This window comes from Vespa mandarinia, chromosome 23 (assembly GCF_050613455.1).
Source record: "Vespa mandarinia isolate Hongniang chromosome 23, ASM5061345v1, whole genome shotgun sequence".
Lineage (NCBI taxonomy): Eukaryota > Metazoa > Arthropoda > Insecta > Hymenoptera > Vespidae > Vespa > Vespa mandarinia.
This window is the reverse complement of record NC_140832.1, coordinates 52994-76322: the sequence shown is the minus strand read 5'-3', so window position 1 is coordinate 76322 and position 23329 is coordinate 52994. Positions and strand designations below refer to the sequence as shown.

At 41.4% G+C, this 23329-nt stretch overlaps 1 protein-coding gene across 3 annotated transcripts in view; it reads right to left on the bottom strand.

Moving 5' to 3' along the window:
• The window catches only part of Pde9 (phosphodiesterase 9), a 55317-nt gene that overhangs the window by 30920 nt on the left and 1068 nt on the right, over positions 1-23329 (bottom strand). For 2 of the 3 annotated variants that reach the window (XM_035885404.2, XM_035885405.2), the window contains exon 2: positions 4758-4956. The gene's annotated coding sequence lies outside the window, so the exon portion shown is untranslated. Of the gene's footprint in view, positions 1-4757; positions 4957-8218; positions 8786-23329 lie in introns of those variants that run through there. The other variant, XM_085663650.1, reaches the window with a different exon arrangement.

Genomic DNA, 23329 nt, shown 5'->3' with positions numbered 1-23329 from the left:
TAGAAATAATCGATTTATTTCTAAAATGTGGGACTCCAATAGCGGCAAGCTCCAATCGATATTATTCGCTATGGTATGCATATCGTGTGATATATCGCACGACAACATATCGAGCTAATGGCTGCTTAACTCTTTAAAATTATATTGCATTCCATATAAATAATTAAGTTTCGCGAGTAAATTTTATCGGAGATTTTTCTTTATTTCGTAGGCATGTACTTAGTTTTAATTAAAAAATTTGAAGCTACTAATCAAATTGGTTCTTTATCCCTCCGTTCTATTGTCCCTCATCCACGTACATGCTCGTACCGGTGCTGGACCAATTGGATTTTGGTCCAGCACCAATGATAGATAATTAACGGGAAGCTCGCGAACGGGAAACCGCACAGAAAGCAAATCTACACGTTCGATACTACAATAGGGTTTCTCAATATCGAGATTTTGTCAATTTATCGGCCCCAATTCTCACGCGACGAAACTGTTCATTAATTTTTCCTTTGGTCTCGTTTAGTCCCGCGCGCTTATCTCGTGAGATACGCCGACGAGGATAAGAAAATTGAATTAGTACAATTCGCGTTTCTTCGATAAAGTAATTTATAGGATGCGCGTAAGACGACCTGTATTAGAAAAAAGTTTTAATATTTAGTATAGGAATATTTGTATAAGCAAGTGTACATGTGTAATGAAGGTTAAAGTCTTGTCATGTAAGGTATCGGAGAGAAGGGAAAGTTAACGCGCCTATAAGCTGCATTCATGCAGACGGTGGCAGAAACACGTCATTCAATATTCCATCGAGTGCAACGCTTCGGTCCCTTGTACGACTGCAAAACGGAATATTTTAAGGCGCAACGGTTCCGTCTTATTGAGACAGTTTAGAACGTGATTGGTCTATCACGGCAGTCAAGTCGATTCATTTCCGACTCTGTGTGCGTATGATTTACAAAGAATTAATAAAGCTACGTGAAAAGCATTTGCTTTAATCGATCTACAAACGTTTACAACGTTTAATTAACTTTCTTAATCTATCGCTCGAGAGACATAAGTAATAATGATTCGAAGGGAAAAAAGAAGATAGATAAATAAACGAATGAATGAACGAATGAATGGGTGAATGAATAAATAAATGGATGACGGAAGTTGATAATTCTTGGATAAAGGAAGCTCGACGCGCAAAGAAGTAGCTACGCAAGCAGCAGCCATATGCAGGCATCTACTCCTCGAAGCAGCACTTCCTTGTTTGCCGTGTTTCTGCAAGGATAGATACGTACTACGTCTATGTATACACATAAATGCATAGTATACACATAAGCTGATGAGCACGTATGTACATGATGCGTACATGACAGGGTATGTGCGCCGCGTATGGTGCGTAAGCGGGACTTCGCCGTTCGTTCGTTAACGCGTGTGTGCGAACGTGAAACGAGAGGCATATAGTTTACGCCGTGCATCCAGTCGGGAAACGTGGCGCCAACAAAGAGGAACGAGCCGGCCCGTGGCTATAAATAGACATAAGCGCAAGATAATAATCGATACTCTGATGCCCACATAACGAATCGATTTATATACGATTTATATACGAGTTATGTACGAAGCCTTGTGTACATATGTACGTTAATGCGCATGACCGTGCATTCGTGTTCTCTCCTTTTCTCTTTCGTGCATGTGCACGCGCTGACACCACACACATATGTGCACCACGCAGTGGCGCCAAGAGGACGAAGGCGGTAGAACGCACAATAAATAAAAGGGGAAACGCGAGTTCGTCGTCGCGTGCGCTTTATATCTCAATCGTTTCGTCATCTCATTTCGATAATCTTTACTTCGAAAATACGACTCGAGAATGACTCTTCGACACGGACGATTAAAAAAGATACAAGAAATATTCCCGATTCGATAGTCTCGTTTAAACCGCTAATATCATTAATATTTATTAGTCCAAGAAGCAGCGCGTAGAATCGTTCGGCGATAGAGAGAGAGAGAGAGAGAGAGAGAGAGAGAGAGAGAGAGAGAGAGAGAGAGAGAGAGAGAAATCCTTCCTAGATTATCTTAATTACTTACTTGTTTACTGTCGCAGTATACACAGCTCGTTTGCATGGATGTATTCGAGTGCTGTTTCGAATGTTCGCCTTGACGAATGTTTAACGCCATTAAGTCGACGAGCTCGAAGCTTTTATACTCGAGATTCTCGACTAATACGGTTATAAATGGATCTTCGGTTATAAACGTAAATCGAAAAAGTTAATTTTTAAATCATTACGAAACAAGAAGCTTTTCGTTTTATTTACGAATGGTAACTCGAAACACTCGACGCACTTACCCTACGAAAAAAAAAAAAAATTACATTTCGGTACAAACATAGGGAAATTTCAAAATGTTTTCACGTCCGTTGTAATTCGAAACGTATCAAAGATATACGTTAAGCGATCTCGTTATGATCGCGATACCTTTCGCTCGTTATAAATCTCACCTGTATTTAGATTGGAGCCGCGATATAGGAAGAATCGAAAAATTTTCCAAATAATTTCCATTCTAGGTAGGAAACAGATACGTAGTTTAAACTTGCTACGTATTTCATAAAATCGTGTCGAATGTAGAACGCAAGGAATTTAAAATAACCTACTCCGAAATTCAAATGATATGAGTTTTAACGCGAAAGAGCTTCATTTCCCGTTTATTTGTCTGCGAAATCAATTTTACGTCGAGTCGTCGAAATATTCGACGAATTTCTTTCGTCTTTATGTAATCTTCACGAGAAGATGTCAAGAAATGGTCAGATATTTTTCTTTTTTTTCATCTCGTTACGATTCGCAATTCGACGCGATAGAGAAATTTTGTCTAAAGTCTATAGCGAGGAGTTTTCGAGGAATAACGTATTTCGCGCGTTCGGAAGTTGCACGAACGGAATGCATTATCGAAGGCTCGATTGCGCCTATTCTAGCTGAGCGCATTGTACCGGGCACGAGCACTACGTTTCATTATTCCTCGGAATCTCAAAGGAGGATTTTTGCATATTGCAATAAAAAGAGGACACCTGGCGAGAGATAAGTTGGAGAATAACGGATGTACCTACATACGTAGACATCGCACGAGATAGGAATTTTATAGACGAAGGGAAGGATTCGAGGGAAGGTACTTCTTTTTTTTATTCTTCTTTCTTTTGCTTTTTGTTTTTTTCTTCTTTTTTTTTTTCTATACCCAAATACTCACCACGTCTTTTTTATGAATAGAATAAAGAACAAAGCAACTTACAGTCGTAACGACCAATGGGTTTAGACTTCGTAGAATGCGAGGGTAAGGGAATAAAATTTCCAATAATTTAAATTAAACGATCATCGAGAGGCTCACGTACGATCAGGATAATACGAACATTGAGGATTACACGTATTTCTATCCTCGCATAGAGCTCTTTGTTTGGCTCGGCACTTCCATTTACTCGGAGAAAAGGAAACGAGATGCGTGGGTCCGTGCGTGCGTGCGTGCGTGCGTGCGTGCGTGCGTGCGAGAAAGAAAGTACAACCACGACCGAAGAAGCATCGCGTATAAATTCAACGGAAAACATAGATGTGGTCCATTACGGGAAAAGGCACGCCATCGGATAAATGGCAAATCCGGAAGCCGTGACGTAAGATAAAAGCTCTCGAGCGATTGGAAATCTGAAAAGAAAAAGTGGATTGCTTCCTACGACTAGCGATAGCGTTATCGAGACGAACCATTGAAATACAGCGAGAGCTAATAAAGTCTTCGAGTATGTCAAAGAAAGCGTTTAGCTAGAAGATTACAAGCGCGAAACTCGTTAAAGATTTTAAATGAGTACTCTTCGAAAACTTAGTACTTTTCTACGTCGATACAAAGATATTTTAAGTCGCAAAAGCAAAAAAGGTTAATATAGAAGAGGAAAAAGATTTTCTCTCTTGGCATCTCGAGGGCACGTGTAAAACGTTAGCATAAAGTAAGATGAACGGGGACATGGAGGAAGACGAACGGAGGCAATAGTTGTCAACGTTGAAAACGCGAGGGGTCAGCCAAGAGAGTCGATCGACCGACGAGCGCGAAGTTATTTCTCGCGTATAAAAGCTAAAACCACGAAAGGTTAGAAAAACCTTCACCTTGTCTTTCGGGTTCACAGTCGGATCCGTGATGGACCCGAAAGTACGACTAAAGAATTAATCACCGTAAAGCTCCTATTTCTTCGACGACGATATAAGATGTTGGATTTTTCTCTAAAGATTAATACAACCTCGGACATTCTTTGAACGAAGAGAATTCTATTGAAACATAGGAATGAACAAAGCTCCGTGCTTCAAGTAGTGTTCGCTTATCGAGCCAAAGTAAAACAATCGAACTACTACTACTACTACTACTACTACTACTACTACTACTACTACTACTACTACTACTATTACTACTACTAGTACTACTACTACTATTACTACTACTATTACGGTCTAGAAGATATTCTTGTAGCGTAAATAAATCTCTTTTGTTAACATTTCCGAGAAATGAAGGAATTCTATCCGAGGAAAAAATGGACAAAATGGGAAGACGGAAGAGTGAAAAAATGAACGAACGAAAAGGACTCGCCGTATCGAATAATTCTTTCTCATATTTCTCGAACCGTTATTCGAGTTTCCTTCGGCAAGACAGCTTGTTTCCTACGTTGAATATAAACATTACGTGCTCCCATCAAAGATCTGACGATAATATTTCCATGAAAAAGTCGTACCTATTCGTGAATCAAATGGACTAAGGAGTCTTACCTCTTATCCCGAACGGCGGCGATGTAGAGAAAGGAAAGTTCTCCGTCAAAGTTTCGCAAAAGAAATCAAAAGTACACGTCTAATTTATATGCGGAAAGAAGATCTTCCAAAAGATTTTGCGCGTAGACCACGGCCGAAGCATCGAACGTTGTTGAGCTTTCAAGATTCGAAGGCCATGGCTCCTCAATTGTTTCGCTATCTGGAACAAAATAGACACGATGTCAGATTAGATTAGATTAAAGTACTTCAGTTAACGTCATAACTTTTCTACGAACTTGCGCTTCGCACGTGATTTTTTCTCGATTAGGAAGAAGAAGATGAGTCGTGCTCTCGCGAAAGCTCGCATATTGTATCGAGAACGGGTAGTAGGGGCGTGCGTATCGACGAAATTCTATTGGAAACATTTCAAACGATTGAAAACAATGGCAATCAAAAATATAATAACGAAACGAAACGAGAGAAATTGCGGCGCAATACGTCTCACGTTCCTTTTCAAGGATCGTCAAAGAACGAGTCAATTAAAGACCACCCAATGCGGCATCTCTCCGGTCTCTTATTTTTCTCTCACCTCGCTCGACATCGTAAAATGGGAAACGTGCCAAGTCGACGAAGGAACATCGATTTTCCTACCTCTCTCTCTCTCTCTCTCTCTCTCTCTCTCTCTCTCTCTCTCTCTCTCTCTCTCTACCGCCTCTTAGTATAATCCGATATTTTCATATAAAATCGACGACTCGAAGGGACGTTGATTCCGTTTCTCGAGAGATTTTTCGTTAAAGACATTTTTTAATGATCCCAAAGGGAGTTTCCTACTGGTTTCGACTCGAATATCGAATTATACTCCAAATTTACCGGCGAATTTCACGTTGCGTGAAAGAGAACCAGAAACGCCGAGGGAGCTCTTCGTATTGATCTTCCTATTTCCCTACCTAGCTCCAAAGGAGCGGCCTGCACTTTCTGTTCGAAGGTAATAAATCGTTAAAGAACTTGACAGAGAAAGAGAGAAAGAGAGAGGAAGAATTTTCAACGAGTGTTCACGCGGAATCGCGTGTCCTCGAACGATGCCGCGTCCATCCGACGCTCGAGATAATGTATTATTTTTTTTTTTCTCTATAAGGATTACCGATTACGAGCAACGATCGCGAGAAATGTAGAAATAAAAATTTCAAGCAGGCTTATTTTAGCTCTCGAGGAAGCGAGTCGACCTCCGGATAATCCCTTCTCTAATCTTCCTCTCGATCGACGGTATCGACCAGATTCAATCTCATAAGACGATTCCTAGCATTTAAATGCTCGTAATATCGCAAAGTACCGTGCTTTACGAGTCTGAATGCGACTCTGGCGTGCTCGCGAATTGTCACGAGGACTTTGTAAAGATTAACTTTGACTCGTCGACTCTGATATAAAATAGTATTAACGTCGCGTCGCGTACGAAGACCCTTTAAAATAAATCAAATAAATTTAAACGTTTAACCGTACCTTTCAACGAATAAAAGACCAAGTTTCTCTTCGAAGAGAAAAATATGTTATGCGGTACGGTAGAGCGAGTCTCCGTTTAATTCGTTAAAGGCCATTCTCATTTTTTTTTTCTTTTCTTTTCTTTCTTTCTTCTTCGACCGACCAACACTGAACGCGTACCGGCAACGACTGACCTTTCGTTAGCACCGAAGAGTTTGCAAGTTGACTCCTGCGATAAATATTAACAGGCTGTCAAACGCGTACGCACGTAGCTCGTGCATATCGCGGAGCTGTTAAAGGATAGAAGAGCGCGCGGCGGTAAATGTTATGGATCGGGCACACCGCCGTTGAGGATACGCGGCGGGCACGATAAGAGCTTCCTTTTTGGCTTTCGCTCTTAATTGCTCATTTTTATCGCTCTTTTCTACCGGCCTACCGAATCGCCCCCGGACTTTCGTCCCGAGGTCGTTAACTCGACGGTCCGCCGCCTCTCCTCTAATGCCTTTCTATCGTTGATTCTTAAGCATACGATCCTCGTGGGGAGGGAAGGGGGAGAGAGAGAGAGAAGGGATTTAAAAATTTTCTCTCGTACACGGATTGGCTCGTATAGCTATTCAAATATTTATTCAAATTCGATTCCAACTTCCATAACCACATTTGCAGATTTTACAAAGGCCAAGAAGCTTCCCTTCTCTCGGGAATAGAAGAAAATAGCTCGATCTCTCTTCTGGCTCATTCTCGCGCCACCTTTCCTACCATACGCTAGCGTCTACGTACATAAGCGTAACTGGAATTTTCGCGAGTGAACGATCACGAAAGAGATTCCATGAATTCCATAAATTCTTCGCTCTTCTCTCCGCGATTCCATGCGTTTTTACTATGCGACCGCGGTATTTCCGCTTCACGTCGATCGAACTCGGAATGCGCGGATATTATTCGAATATGCTCTTTCGAATATAGCTTACTTCCGCCTCATGGGCGATGGAAACGGACGGTTAAAGATTTAACATTACGGACTGATTCTTTCCGATACGAATGGACACTTATTTGAACGAGTCTCTCGAATGTTATACCGCGAATGTTGTACTCTCGAATATTGTAGATCGAATAAATTCGAATTTCGATTTCTTTGTTCGAGACGACACTTGACCCAAGACGTCCGAGTGGATTGTTGAACCTACACTCGAGGTCTCTGACAGCGTGTCTGCAAGGAGAAAACGGTCTGGTTTCACCCCCCGGGGAGTGATGAGCGATGAGGTAGCCAATAGAGAGAGGTAAGAGAGAAAAAGCAAGCGAGCGAGAGAGAGAGAGAGAAAAAGCAAGCGAGCGAGAGAGAGAGAGAGAAAAAGCAAGCGAGCGAGAGAGAGAGAGAGAGAGAGAGAGAGAAATTCGGTAAGGGAAAGCGAATGATCGTGAGGGAGCAAAGATGAAACGAGGAAGAAGAGGTAGGAAAAAGAAGAAGCGTATACGTTATTTATATACCATCGATCGACTCGAAACTACTCCAAAGAAAAGGACGAATCTTAAGAAAGAACTGGCCAAAGTGCATAATCTTTACCCCGTACAATATCCGCGATTATTAAAGCGAACGTTTAAAATATACCGCGACGCGTCACGATATATTACAAAGACATGATATATTTTATCTTCTAATCGCTTTTCTGGAGATCTTCTCGTAAAAGTTTTGCGTAACGCGATCTCTTCGTTTGAAACATTAATCTTATTATTGTGACGATTAACGACGTTGATATATCTACTTATCTTCGGCGTAAAGTGTGCAACGTTATAATTCGTTTCGTAAAAAAATGTGCGAACATACTTTTGGATGAACGCTACATGATCATTTGTCTTCGACACTTAATATAATATCCTAACTACTAAGACATCTATTTGAAGGATACTGTCGATCGTGACTCTTTTTTATCAGGTATATAGTATTAACGATCGCATCTTATGATCGGTGCCATTTCAAAAACTCGATAAGATCGACTGATATTTTCCCTTACCTCCCTCCACACCTTTCACGTTCGAGACGGTTAAACGCACCGTTTGCTTCGTACGTCCGTCCGTTGCTGCATCGATCCGCTCGATCTCTCTCGCTCTCTCATCCATCTATCTCTCATCCATCTCGATGGTCCAGAGCCTGTGTGTGTACTCCATCAAGTGTATATACCCTGGCGCGTCAATTAATACTTTGCCAACTAATCGAATTATTGCATCGTCGAATGGAACACGCCATGTCATAGAAGATATAGAGAAGGTTCATTCGTTGGAGAGAAAAGCAAGCTTCTACTTGTCTTTCAAACGATACCTCTCTTGGACGAACGAGCGTCTTTTCCCATACACGCCGTTTAGAGCGAAACCTATCTCTCCCTTTGTTGGACAAATAAGTGATGATATCTTCGACGTCTGCGGAATTCTATTCGCAAATACTTTTCCCTTTGTCCTTTCGACAAGAAAAGGTTCGATCGGTATCGCAAATTAAAAGAGATCGTGTACTTGTACAAAATACGTCTACTTTTCTTTTTCTTTTTCATTAAAGGATCAAACCATTAGATTTTTTCGATTTATAAGTACCTAGGAAGTAATTACAGAATAGTATATATTGTAAATTTAATAATACAAATGGACGAATAAAGTTGAAAATTTAAAAATGGCTTGATCGGTTTGGGGATTAAAAACAGTTTTGATCGATTTGCAACGGATCAAAAGTGCGAGCCGTTGAGGATCGAAGGAAAGGTAAGAAGAAGGTGAGAAGCGAACCGGGGTCGCGACCTAGCCGAGGAACGCACTGCGGTACCGTAGATAGAGAGGAGGCATCGTTTTACAAGCTGCATAACGCCTCGTATCGTGTGCACCGCGGTCGATCGGTCGGTGCACCGTCCGATGCATCTCGAAACGTCGCACGCAAACCTTCCGTTGCGCAGCGGTCGCCTTCCTAAGTACATGCCCACAGGTATGATATACCCGCATTGCAGGTACCGATTGAAATTTCCCCTTTCCAAGTCTAAACGTTGTTCTCGATCGTCGATTATAAAACGGACGAATCTGACGACTCGTTAATCAATTAGAAATATTTTCAAATACAATTTTATTGGAGGACCTTAGCGCGACACAACTTTAGCCATTTAATAATCGCGAATCGTTTCCTCGGTATTTCGAAATGACTTTCGAAAAAGATTCAAAGGATTATCGGACTAGTGCCGGTCACGACTCGATCGTTCCTAGATTATATCGATTCTATGCTCGCCAAGTTTTATCGATTATTTTACTTTCCATCGGGAAAGTTTTATTCCCGTGTCGACGAACCCACAGATTCGTCGTATCAACCTAGATATTTTCATTGCACTTCCTACGTATTTTCCGCGGAAACTCCTTGAAACTTTATGAATGGAGTAGAAAACTGTCTTTCCCAATGCTCTCTCCCATACTTTTCTCCATCTCCGATAACTTTAATTTTCATAGCATACAGTATTCTCTTTCGGTATAAATCTTCAAACTTCAATCTTCTAATGTAAATCGAATCGAATTTCCTGCCGGAAATTGTTAGGACGAGGAGGAAAATTACAGCGACCGCTGCGGAATATTTAGGATATGAGATAACGTGCCGTTGCACGGATTGATATCATTTTCTATTGCTACGCGATACGTCTAGTTGTTTTCTTATCGCAAATTAAACCCGGTGATTACGTCGCTTTGATATCGTAGTAGGTGATCGTTAATGTTGCCCGAGGATGACGACGGGATACAGAAGAGCGTGATTTTCTAGAACGACCAACGAGAAACAAAGAAACGAAGGAAATAATGAAAATGAAAAGGGAAATAAAGCTTAACAACGATCCTTCTTTAAAGAGAAAAAGATACAATAACTTGTTGCAATGCAGCTGCAACCATTCTCGCGTGAATATTGACGAGGCTTCGATCGCTCTCAGAAAATCGATTTTTAATGGATTAGAACGAGCTTGTTTGACACCGTGAATCTTTGCTTTTCCTAATCGTTCAACGATCGGACGATTTTCCTATCTCGAGAAACTCTCGATGGTATTCGATTTAAAAGTAACAAATTGTAACTTATCTGATAAATCTAATGCATTACATTTTAATTTCGTTGCACGAAATAACGTTGTTATACGAAACGACCATTACCATAATTGTCCCTGCAATTAACGCGCTCCGATCCGAGAGAGAGAGAGAGAGGAGAGAGAGCTTAATTATTTTTATTATTATAATGATAATAATAATAATAATTCTCGATTAATTCTAACGCATCGAAACCAGGATACGAGCAAGCGTAATTCGATTACAGAATTAAGGACGGTTTTCTCATAAAATCAAAGGGACAGGAACGCAATAAGAGCGACTAAGTACCTGAGAGCGACCGGTGTGGTGCTTTGTCGAACGAGAAACGACTAATTCCGATTAGCGTACCTTCGTTAAGCAAGCTCTGCTTGCTTTCTTTCCTCGATCGTGCATTCTAATCTCGAGGTGAAAAGGAAGCCGACGAACCTACGGCTCGCATCGAAAGGTGAACGTTTCTAAAGAAATACGACTAACCTATTCGAACGACGAGCTAAAACGTGCTTCATATTTTCCGTTTAAACATTCGTAAGGATTAAATCCCTCTCATAGCGATGCTAATGAATTTATCGAGTTTAACGAATAAATATTCTTTTCCGTGATAATTTCATTCGAGAGGAAGTTTGTGGGGGCGGAAAGCTCTTGGTCCGATAAGGAGCATCGTAAATTATTCATGTTGGTAAAACTGCAAAGCCTGAAAATTATACGGCGTCGAATAAAATATTCAAAGGTAATGGATTATACGACTCGATCATATACTGTAGAGAGAGAGAGAGAGATGTAAGGTTGAGATTATTTCAAGAATACAACAAACAAAAAAGCATATTAGTGATCCCGCCGATACGATCGATAAGAGTTTAGTTTGTTTGCCAAGTTTAACCATCCTGCGACTCGTCAGAGAGAAAGAGAGAATATCCTTAGTCGGGACGATTTTCGAAGGATATTCCATTGAAGAAGGACTCAACTTGTAATTGCCTTTCATGACGACGCGAGAATTCTTTCTCTTTGCGAAGGCTTACGCGATTAGAAAGGCGTAATAGAACCTGTCCGGATTGCGTCTAAGAGTCGCGATGCGCCGCCTTTCGCGGAATAGCGATATGAGTCGGTCTAACTAGGATAGCGCGTCGCGTATGTAATTGCTTAATAATATATGTATGTATGTATACATATATATATTGCCATTATTATGTTCAAGTCGGAATCGTTCAGAACTGCGAAAAAATGTGAAGAAAATAAATGGCTCGATATTCATCGCAACTTTCAAGGTGGGATAGACGATGAAATAGAAATATTCTGATAGATTTGACTGACAAAAAGCTTTTTCGACGAATATTTCGAAAGGAAGAAGAAAGCTCTCTTTGGCTCTCTCGGTTCGTTGGTTCGGCATTTAATCCGACTATCGGAACGATACAACACCAAGCGGAGATTTCGAGGGCCAACATTTTTGCTTTTTTCGATTCTCGACTTTATCGTTCACGACTAAAATCTCGTCGTCTCTCGAGAGGTAAAAGTCTTTCTGATATAAACGTCGAGAAGAGGTCGGTTACGACTCCGTAGGACCGATAAGCCAGTAGTCTTACTCCCGAGATACGGATTATAGATCTAACGTGTAAGATACGTGCGAGGATTATAACTCGTACATATGCCAGAGAATAGATATTTGCACGTAGACGCGTAGTCGAGGGAATCTTACAAGGTGTATCCGCGAGTCGCATCTGCGAGCTAGGTAACGACGTACAAGAGATAGAGAGAGAGAGAGAGAGAGAGAGAGGGAGGTCGCCTACAGCTTATAGGATGCATCGATCAATAACTCGAACCACACTCGGCCGTTGCTATCGGTTCTATGGATCTTAGGTTAGTTTCCTCCCTCTCGGAGGACTCTCCAGAGCTGTCCCCTCTAACGGCTGAGAACGAATACGCTTGCAAGCACTCGATAAATAAACTCGATAAAGAGACGTAGAAAGAAGAAAAGTAAGAGTCTCGTGGTCACGATCGAATATATAATACATTATTATTCGACCGAGGGCAGTTCCATCGGATATAAAAAGAGCAGCCCTTTCCGAGAACTTCCGTGTTGCTCTTCCACGCCGAGGAAATGAAAATTTTCACGTTGGAGATAATCGATTGGTACGGTAGTATTAAGCCGCACGTCCCTGTCAACAAATCCTTCCCATTTCGACATGACGTTCGAGGGTGGTGATTGGAGGGGTGGTCTCCTCTTTTTTAATAAAAATTTTTCCAAAAAAATATTTGCTTTTAACGATCCGTTCGATCGCGTAACGCGACCGAATTTTTTCTAAGATGAAAAGATACGAAACGATTGTTCCACATTTAATTTCCTCATGCGATGACATTTGTCTCATGCTGGTATTCAACGCTTTCCTTCCAAAGACAAAAGGTACGATCCGGTCGATAGATTAGTTATATCGGTTAATTTTTGCAAACGGCGAGAGATAGAGAAAGGCGGAAGAACATAATGGATATGGAGAAATGGATAGAGAGAAGAGACGTGGAGAGGAGAAAGGAAAACCACCAGCATGCGGCTACCCCGGTCATAAATTTCAGTTGCCGTCATCGATGGGCACGTTTTTACGAGAATGGTGGCGTTAGATAAACGACGCCGTCTCTAATGTCCCTATTCCAAATTATGCGAATCAGAGTTAGACTCAATTTGATCTCTTCTTCACGTATCTTCGCAATTTTATTCGATCTTAGGCTTGCGCTCAGCCTCCTTCCGTAGAAGAAGAAAAAGTCTCCCGATCGTAGGTTATTGCGAGCGATTATTTTTCAAAGAAACAACATTACTGTAAACCGTGGAAAAAAAAAATAATGAGAGCGGAAATCGTTTAATTCGTTGCATTATGCGCGTTTATCACGCACATTAGTTTTCACCATCACATTAGTTTCACGCACATTAGTGTGTTATCGTCTGTCATTCTCAGGGTCGGAAAATACATTAAAAGCGAAAACGTACGAAGCTCGAGAGAAGAGGAGAGAGACAGAGAGAGAGAAAGAGAGAGAAAAAGAGAGAGGAAATCGGAAGCAACGAGGTCCGATTTAGTATAGTCATAAATCCAACCCACGTACGACACGCGTATTACCTATGTATTTACATACTTTGCCGAGTAATACGTATATAGGTACTAGCACGTGACGTTGAAAACCTTCTGTCTACATCTTGACATACTGCCGCGATACCGCATCATAAACGTAGTACGCTTACCAGTTTCACTTTTCGTGAACGTACGATGGAAAGATACATAAATTAGCGAGCAAGAAAAAGAGAGCAAAAGAGGTGAAAAGAGAGAGAGGAGCTAGGAGATAAGTATTCTGCGCATAGAAAACGCTAAAGAACTCTTCTCGCGATCATTTGCTCACGTGAAACATTAATTACTCCGTTAATAACGGATATATTTCGTCGTTTCGTAACGACGATAAATTCGTAACGATCGAGAAAAACGCTAAGACGAATTCTTATGCAAATTCCTTATGGAAATTCATTGCTGCAAAGTTTCCGCGAAGAACGGCGCTTATGTCTTTTCTAGTTTATTTTCTCTTCACGTTCTCTCCATGTTTCTTGTTCACGCTAGTTCCACGATCAACGTCCTTGCTCTAAGTTTATAGACTTTTCTACCGGACGCGGTACGTCCCGATTTCCGAATGCATCCCAATTCCTGTAAAGCAATTACTTCTGCCCAATATAATAACACAACTATGTTATTGCCTCTCGATAAGAAGAGGTAGAAAAAGATAGTCGTTTGAGTTTTATATATCGAGTTAGCGATAAGGGAGAGGAATCCGGTGTTTTTTTCTAAGAAAAGAAAATAAAAAACCGAGATTTCGATATACGAGACGAAAAGTTATTAGAGAAAGACGTATAAATGCAAAAGAAGTCATTTAAGTGCACGTACTTTGAATGCAGGAATAGCGGAATCGTCGATTCGAGCGTTACCGCATCTCCATAATGCTCAAAATATTTACTTGCTCGAGAAGAGAAGATGTGGAGGCAGCGGCTTTGCCCTACCCCTCCCCCCTCCCTCTCTCTCTCTCAACCTTTTTCCTCGTGCGAGGTAGATAGCGTGCCTAAGCCATGTTTGGTCATAACCGGAGGACTCGTTACTCCCGGTTCGTTCCGTAAACGTTCGTTCAACGGCGAAGAGTTGCTTATACCGAATCTCACTGAAAGTAAATTCTAGGGACGTCTGTTACCGGTAAATAACGCGATTTCCCTCGCGCCTCGAATTCCCTTTTTGACGCCATTGGAAAAGAAAATTCAAAGTAAACGTTCTTACGGAGAAAAATTCAAATAAAATGGGAAATAATTCTAGAGGCGAATATCTGTCGTAAATTTCTTCCTTAAAATAATGGTAAATTGCATACTCTTTGTCGCAACGCAATGCAAGATAATAATGTGCGTCAAAAGAGACCTTTGATGTTTCGAATTAGTTCGTTGGAGTTGGTTTTCGTCGATCCCAAGACGATCAATCTTATTACTACGTAATGTTGTGATTTTTCACAGGACGTTAAACTTTTTGTTCTTAAGAAAGAATTTCTTACGTAAACCTTTATCTCCCTATTTCATTTTCTCAACTATTCGTTTTGCGAATAAAGATCGTATTTCTATCTTGTAAAGTAATTTCAAAAATAAAGATGCTTTGAAATATTCTAAAACGACAGTTGTAGACACGATCTATCTTGTAATTGCCTAGCAACTCTACGCGATGCAAATTGGAGATAGCAAAGGACGAAGAATGGCGGAGAAAGAAAAGCCAGGATAATGATGCGTGATGCTGACCGTATGCGGAGAATGCGTACGCGATGCACCTGCTTCGATTCGAGCGAAGAGAGGGAAAATCTTTGCCCGCAGATGGGAACGCGCGCGGGAGTAGGAGAAGAAAAAACGCAAGGATGCACAAGAGATCTATAGAGGTAGAGGTAGAGGTAGGGGTAGAGGTAGAGGTAAAGGTAGAGGTAGAGGTAGAGGTAGAGGTAGAGGTAGAGGTAGAGGTAGAGGTAGAGGTAGAGGTAGAGGTAGAGGTAGAAAGAGAGAGAGAGAGAGAGAGAAAGTAAAAAGCAGCACAGTTTGGTCATGCAAGAGATTCGAGACTCGATTCCGACGAGCACGTTGTACCGCGGTACGCTCATGCATGCATGAAAGAGCAACTCGCGCGAGAGAAAGGGGCGTTTTATCTGGCTGAAAGTGAGGCTTATTGACCTGCCGCTAGCCGTCGGCCACACCGATTCGCCTTGTGGCCTTCTAAAGGCGCGCTCGCGACCCTAATCAAGTCTACGTCTACATTGAAATGTAACAATTTAAAGCGACATAACCAAGTATTATAAAAGGAACGTTACATCCTACATAAATCATAGATGATCTCGTGAGAAAAATTTTTTCACTTCGTCCGACTAATGATCGAAGATTTAATTAATCATTCGACTCTTTAAATTTATTCAAATTCTCCTTTTCGCGGTCGCGTCATTGTAAAATGGAACAAAAATATCGATTGCAAAATAAAATGTCCTCCTTTGTTGAAATACAAGGAAGAAGGAAAGGAAGCAAGGAAGGATTTTTCGTATTTAAAAAGAATTCTATCCTTTAGGAGGAGAGAAAGAAAATAGCATTCGATCGGAAGTGAATTCAAGGCGAAAGAAGGCAATCGTTCGCGTCTTTAAAGGTAGCAACGACACAACATCCACGCTCGACAAAAGATCTCGTTCCTATCGAATCGATATAGACCGTCCTAAGGCAACCGAGACTCCATAGGTTGCAATAGCACTTTATCTTCCTGTAAACCCGGTTGCGTCTCGCGATATACTTATCTTACTCGGCGCGTACCCTATTACGACCACGGTTGTTCTCGCCTACGTACGGAAAGAAAGACAGAAACGGTAGCGCTGAATTCGCCTTGTAAATAGACTTTACTTTCTTGTTTTTCCATCAATCGAATTATCGATAAAATCCGAGAAAAAGAGAGAAAGAGGAGGATTTAAGTACTTATCGGACTCGAGTAGATCGAGATACTTGGACGCATTTACGCGGCTTATCGCACTACCAAGTCGTGATTCGCTGGGAAAACAAAACTTGATTTGACGTAGAAAAAAAAAACAACGTCATAATCGAGATCGGGAAATACAGAGGAAAATACAAGTTGCGTCGAGTGGTCAGGCTCGCTAGATATCGTAGATACTCGTGTAAATTCGATATCGCTGAAGCGAGACCGATAGACGGTTTACACGGTCCGTTCGAAAGCGGCCGATCCACGTTGTAATCTCTATATCGAAATCGATCAAATAGCCAAACGAGATTTAGATAGATTCGGATCGATTCTTTTGTCGAACGTTTAAAAGGCCGAAGACGAGACGAAGGAGGGACGAAACGCATATATAAATATGCGTCTATCTATATTATATTTTACTTCGATTCGAATCTCTTCTTCTTTTTCGAGATATCAAAAGCGCGATCTCTTTTCTATCATTCCGAAGGCAGTCATGTCTTGAACTGGAAATGTAAGTAAGATATTATTGATCCAACGACTCGCCGATAATCGGGAATATTTAGGTTCGTACGTAAGAGCATAAAAAAAAGGAGCATTCCTGGTCTATCGTTTTGAAAAAGAGCTTGGAAATTCCAAGCGGTCGATTGATCGATCGATCGATCGATCGATCGAGAGAGAGAGAGAGAGAGAGAGAGAGAAAGAAAGAGAGAGAGAGAGAGAGAGAAAGAAAGAGAGAGAGAGAGAGAAAGCGGTGTCGCAGGAACGCGTGTCGTCCTGGAAGCACCATCCAAGGCACGTTCTTTCAGCGGTGCTGATCGCGTGGGCAAAGACCCATCGGGAGACAATAAAAGCGGCGCCTTCGCCAGACGCTTCTGGAATCCGGCCAGACCTTCGCGATTCCCAGCTAACGTTCGTGTCTTACCTCTTCGTGTCTTCACCTATTGCCTCCTAGAAAATGACGCGACCTAGTCGAAAAGTCAATTCCTATCTTTACTAGGGATATAATGCTTTTGCGTTTGGCGCATCAACGCGACGGAATTTTTACGAGGGTAAAAGAGAGCTATCTCTCTCATTCTCGAATCTCGATAACGTTACGACGTTAATAACTCTCGAGGTGATCCTTTCGTTACGGCACTTTCCTTTATGTTTATACGTCGAAGCTACGAGAGCTACGGTCCATAAATTTTACAACTGCTCCGATAAAACGAAGCCCAAATGGCCTATCTCGTTTATTTATTAGTTATCAACGTCCAAGTACGTTCCTCTCGACGTTATATCAGAACCCGTTGTACACCTAATTCCGGTATAGACCGTGTGCGTACCGCTGGATCCCTATCATCCCTGTTGTTCCGCTACCGTTCTCGCGAAAACCTTACCTTTCCCATTAAGCAAGAATGACGATTCGCGGCGCGAGAGAAACCGATATGCGCGGCCCGCTACCGGTTATACATAAACATAACGTATATAAGGTATATCTTTCTAATTAAGACAACGCTTCATTAGCGAGCATTATTGTAGGAGACGCTTCGGCGAAAGAGAAATAAACCCGTTTATCGAGCGCTTTACAATGTACGTACGTATTCTCTTGGAGGAACGTACGTATTCTCATTGTAAAGAAGAAATAAGCAGGATAAGGTTCGAAGGTCTCGAGATAACGGTAACGGAAAGAGATGGACCATAATACGCATCCCCCTATGAATTTTCTTCTCTTCTTTCGCCCTTGCCTTTTCTCTCCTTTCGCGAGAGAAAAATGGAACGGAATATCGGTACCGTTCTTTCGCACTCCTTTCATCCTCTAACAATATTACATCCTCTTCGACGATCGAATTTATCGTCCCTTAATTCCTAAACGCGTCCCGGTAAGTGATTTCGATAATCGTAATTTAAGGCCGTCCAGTCTACAATTTCGTCGTTCGAGGGAGAGCCGGTCAGTCAAGATCGGTGTCAAAAATCACTATAATTTATAGCGAAATTGCGCCAGGAGCGAGTATAAATTTGATTCGGCGGCTCATAGGAAGAGAATACGTCTTCTCGTTTCGTCGCGAGGGCTTCACAGGAGAAAAGAAAAAAGCCAAGTACTTTGATCGATCTTTGTATCGTAGCGAGGGCGATACAAGTTAGGAAATATATTTTTGCGCCGGCGGCCGAATAAATGCGAACGACTCTCGATGAAATTTCTTTTGGAAAACAGAGACGTCGTCGTGAACGAGTTGACGCGAGTGTTAAAGCCTTGCCGTTCCTAAAGACGGCCGAGAGGAAGATTCTGTTTCGTTGATTGAAACGAAAACGAATATGTTGCAACGTGTTTTTTTTTTTTTTCTTTTTTTCTTTCCCTCAGAGACAAAGACATAATAGGGATAAAAAATAGACATAATAGATATAGAAAACTAAATAGAAAACTAAGGGAATCGACGATGGAGCAATGGGAGCAAGGTGGTTTCACGACGCGGCGTGTACTCGGCCAGGTAATTTTAACCGTCGTTCCACCAGCCAGTTTAACCACCGTATAGCAATTACAGAGATCGAGCGTTATTATCATCGGGGCCCACCTGCGGGGTCAACGACACATATCGCGGCTGCATCTGCATCGTCACCACGTTCTCTTTAAACGAGCGAATTTAAAACGAGCGAATCCAGTAGGGGGATTCCCTTCGATCGAGCATAGCGTTAACGCAACTTTTCCGCACGATTTTTCCTTCTCGCTCGTTTCAACGAGCAAACGCCCTAGAGTTCCGAGCTTACCACCGAGAGATAGCCAACTCGCGCTTCTTCCTTGAGCGATAATAATCGATTAATCGTTTCGACATACATTCGACTCGGTCTCTCGCATTAATCAACTCTCGAATCACAGTTGGATCGAGATTGTAATATAATATAACCGCCCGTGAGATATTCCCTTTTATTGGCTTTATTTAATTAAATTGTACTCGTCGATAAGCGCTACATGGCGCGCGGCGTTTCTCCTACATACGGGAAACGTTACTTTATTACTTTAATTAACGCGAGTTAACCGCAAGAAATCGTTATTTTAGCACGGGGCCGGTCGTGAGGCAATTTTTTTCTTCAATTCTCCTCTTTTCTTCGAGTTTTGGATCATCTCTTTGGAAAGAAATAGCGCAAACTTTGTCGCTCGCTTTGTAGCTCGAGAAGAGCTCAATATCGGATCGCACCGTGATCGATAGATGATCGTTAGACAAACGGATGTTTTGTCTCTCGAAAAAGTCACGCAAATCAACGCTCAAACAGCACTTATTTGATAACGTTCTAGAAAAAGAGCGTTACTAGATACGTGCGCATGTTCAAAGACCGATACAAATGATCGACATTTATTATATCCCTAGTCTTTTAGCTCGATACAATAAAATATGCTTGTCAATAGAGCAATCGTCGTCGTTTACAAGCTTGGCGCTCGATTCGAAAAGTCACCTATCCAAAAAATAAAAATTATTATCGGGAAAGATCGTTCGTTCAGTTCTAGATGAAAGCGATCGCATCGAAGGAAACAAATAGTTGCTATGGAATTTAGAGAAAGAAATGGATGAGAGCGAACTAGGTGAAAGGTTTACGCACTTATATTCGAACATCCTCTTTGCATCTCGATGGAATAACAAATAGACGTGCACGAAATTACATAAGACGCCTATCGCTCGACGGTATTGCGCGGTAAAAGGTTCCGACAAACGACCGATATTCTCTCATTTGATCTCGAACTTGGTTGATTTTGTCTCCGTCGGACAATTTGTATAACGTTTTATTGCATACCAGTTACTTCGAGTCCCAGCTTATACATCTTCGATAGATGCTGACCGATAAAGATTGACTCATCGTCGTCGACGAGATTAGAAAACGAGTATAGTATATTTGCCGAAGCGTAAACGAACGACGCTTTTAAGGGAATTCGTTTGTGCTATTTCTCTCTTTCAATATCGAATAACGAGAACCGTCAGCCGTAAACGTAACTCGTTAATTAATATCGTAAAACGTTGCTATCGTCTACGCACACGCTTCGCTATATAGATATAAACGCTAGAAATTCAGATAATATTAAAGAATCGTCAATATTTGTTAACGCGATATACAGAGAACACTGGATTGCGTCGTGACGATTTCCATTGAAATTCGACTTTGACTTCGTTGTAAATACGTATTACGAATTATTCTCCTACGTCTTTTAAACATTTTTCCTTGCACCTTGTCTAGAAAAGATATCGAAAACGTTTCTCCTGACACGTCATTCATTTATACGACGTTCGCTTGATTAATGGGATGTCCAAAAATGATTAACAATAAGCTTTTAAGAATATCCGACGGTAACGCGAAAACGTTGTTGAAGACTTTAAGACACAAGGAACGGTTCGAACTTTAGTTGCCCGACTATCACAAACTTTTTCTCTCTCTCTCTCTCTCTCTTTCTCTCTCTCTCTCTCTCTCTCTCTCTCTCTCTCTCTCTCTTTCTCCCTATCTTTTTCTCGCACGATCGAGCTAGATTTTCGAGGTCATGAAATACGCGTCACGCGGACGTCGCGGAACTTGTACGTGCAAATAAGTAGGCGCTTTGAGATCCTCAACGGCCATCTTCCTTCTCTCTTTGCTATCACTCTTTTCTCCTTTCTCGCTCTCTCGCGCGCACGATCGCACGCTCTTCTTTCCGTCTCTTCGGACTCGATATACATATCTACGGGTCGTTGATATCGTTAGCCTCATGTTTTCTCGGATAACGTAAGTGCCTGCGTATATGCATATACATGTATATGCGTCCGCGCGTATATGTAATAGCTTTCTCGATCGTTTGCCACGTACTTTGCGACGTGATGTTGCATCTCGAGGAAGAGACACGATCGATGTCGACGAGAACGGCGATAATAATTATCGATAGATGTGATCGAGGGCATCTTCCGCCGTTCCATTCTTATGGAATTGAAATGGTTGAGTTGAATGAGAGTACCTCTACGTACGTGTACATTTTATTCGATTTATTCGAGTAAAACTGTTGAAACATGATGGGTGAGGGGGCAGAGAGAGAGAGAGAGAGAGAGAGAGAGAGAGAGAAAGAGAGAGCAAGGATAAGAGAAGAGCCGTCTCTGGCGCTACGAATTATATCAACAAACTCGCTCGTACCAAAAAGCGTACGAGGTTTTAACCTTCTTCACGTTCTCGTGCAAATGCACCTGGCTGAAAGCTAGAAAATAGGATCGCATCCTATGTTTGTTTTTCCACGACGAAAACACGGGGCGCGTACGAGTGGATTTGATTTCGGGGAAACGCAAACTTTCAACGCAACTTTTCACTACAAAAAGTGCAACGAAAGCGCGTATTTTTATGCAGTTTTCGCGTACATTTCAGTGCGTTAGGGGAAAGAAAAAAAATCCAACCAGAGGCATAAAGGAAGACGAGAGATCGTGGAATTGCTCGCTCGGCAGAGTTTCACGATGTCACGAGCTAGTTTTGACATTCATAGAATAATAATTGAATTAGAATAACAATGGAAGTAGCAGAAACCTATATGCAAAACTGTTGGACGTTTTCAATGGAAACTGAGACCATTGAGAAAGCTGAAAGAGAGAGAAATCTACGAGTGGATCGAAAAGATCGAAAAGGAAAAGTTCGTTCACGAACCTATCCAAAGTTCAGCGTTGACGTATCGACTCGTTGTCTTTCGCTCTCCACCATTCGCTCCGACATATCTCAATTAATGCGGAGCGGAAACTTCTTTTTTCGTTTCGAATACAAGTTCTTAGAAATTCGTAATTAGAAATTCTTACAAGATCGCAAAAGGAAATAAACACGAGAGTATAGAGAGCATATGCATATCTATATATAAAGAAAGTGCGATCGAGCCGTAGCGATTCTCTTGCAACAGAGAGTAACTCGAGCTTTCGCGTATAACAAATAGTGCTTCGCAATATGAACGCGTCGCGATCTGTTGCCAGCAACGTAATATATTACGATAGAGATAATGCGATGCCGCAAATCCGATACCGGTACGATACTACATTGGAACGTTGCCGATGACAAACGATCGCGCGTAAATGTTGGCCGCTTAAATTTACTTGCGTCGAAAAATGAATTTTGATCGATTCGATCGATCGCGTGTCCGTTTACACGGTTAACCTAGTAAAAATACAATGTATCGAGCTTGGTCGTGTTTGGTCGCTTCCGAGGAAACGAGGAAAGGAATGCAAGTTTGAGAACGGATAAAGACCAACGAGTCTTTAATGGATTTTCCATCTTTATGCATCCGCTTAGATATTTGACACGATTCTGTGACCTCTTAATGAATTCTATTTCTCTTTCTATTTTCTTATCGTTAATTTGCTAATCATACAAACTAATCGTTTTTATCGTTAAAAATTCTTCAGATATAAACGGACGAATAGAAATGGATGATATATGATACAAAGATTAAAACGAAAGATTTAATAGTTTGCTCGGTGCACACCGGCAATGACTACATTAGCTTAATTAATTAACACGAACTAATAGTATACATCGATCGACCTAGAACCTATCTTATAATTTATAAAGAGTACCGACGTCGACGGACGGTGCTGTTGAAGTTTGCAAGCCGTTCTAGCCGTTTTTCAATGTTTCAATGAAAAAGAAACATGCCGAAACAAAAGGCAACCCTCTTTTACATACGTCTTTCAATAATGGCAGAACTAGGAAAAGAAAATTTGTAAAAGTAATGACTCGCAAGAAACCAAACTTCCTCATAAAATATTCTATAATCGGTTATACGAGTAACGCATAATGATAATTGTACAAATATACATACATACATACATACATACATACATACACACACACACACACACACACACACACACACACACATATATATATATATATTTAGCATTGGATAAAACTATTAAAGGGGATTCAAAGAAGATTAAGAGAGAATGTAATTTAGCTGGATTGTAAACTCTTTGAAAAAAAAACGCGGCCAACAAAGCGGAGAGGACGGAATAATCGTGATTTTCACCGTGATTGCCATCGTGGCTAAGCCAAGAGCCACGATACTATGAAGATCTTGGCGAAAGATGC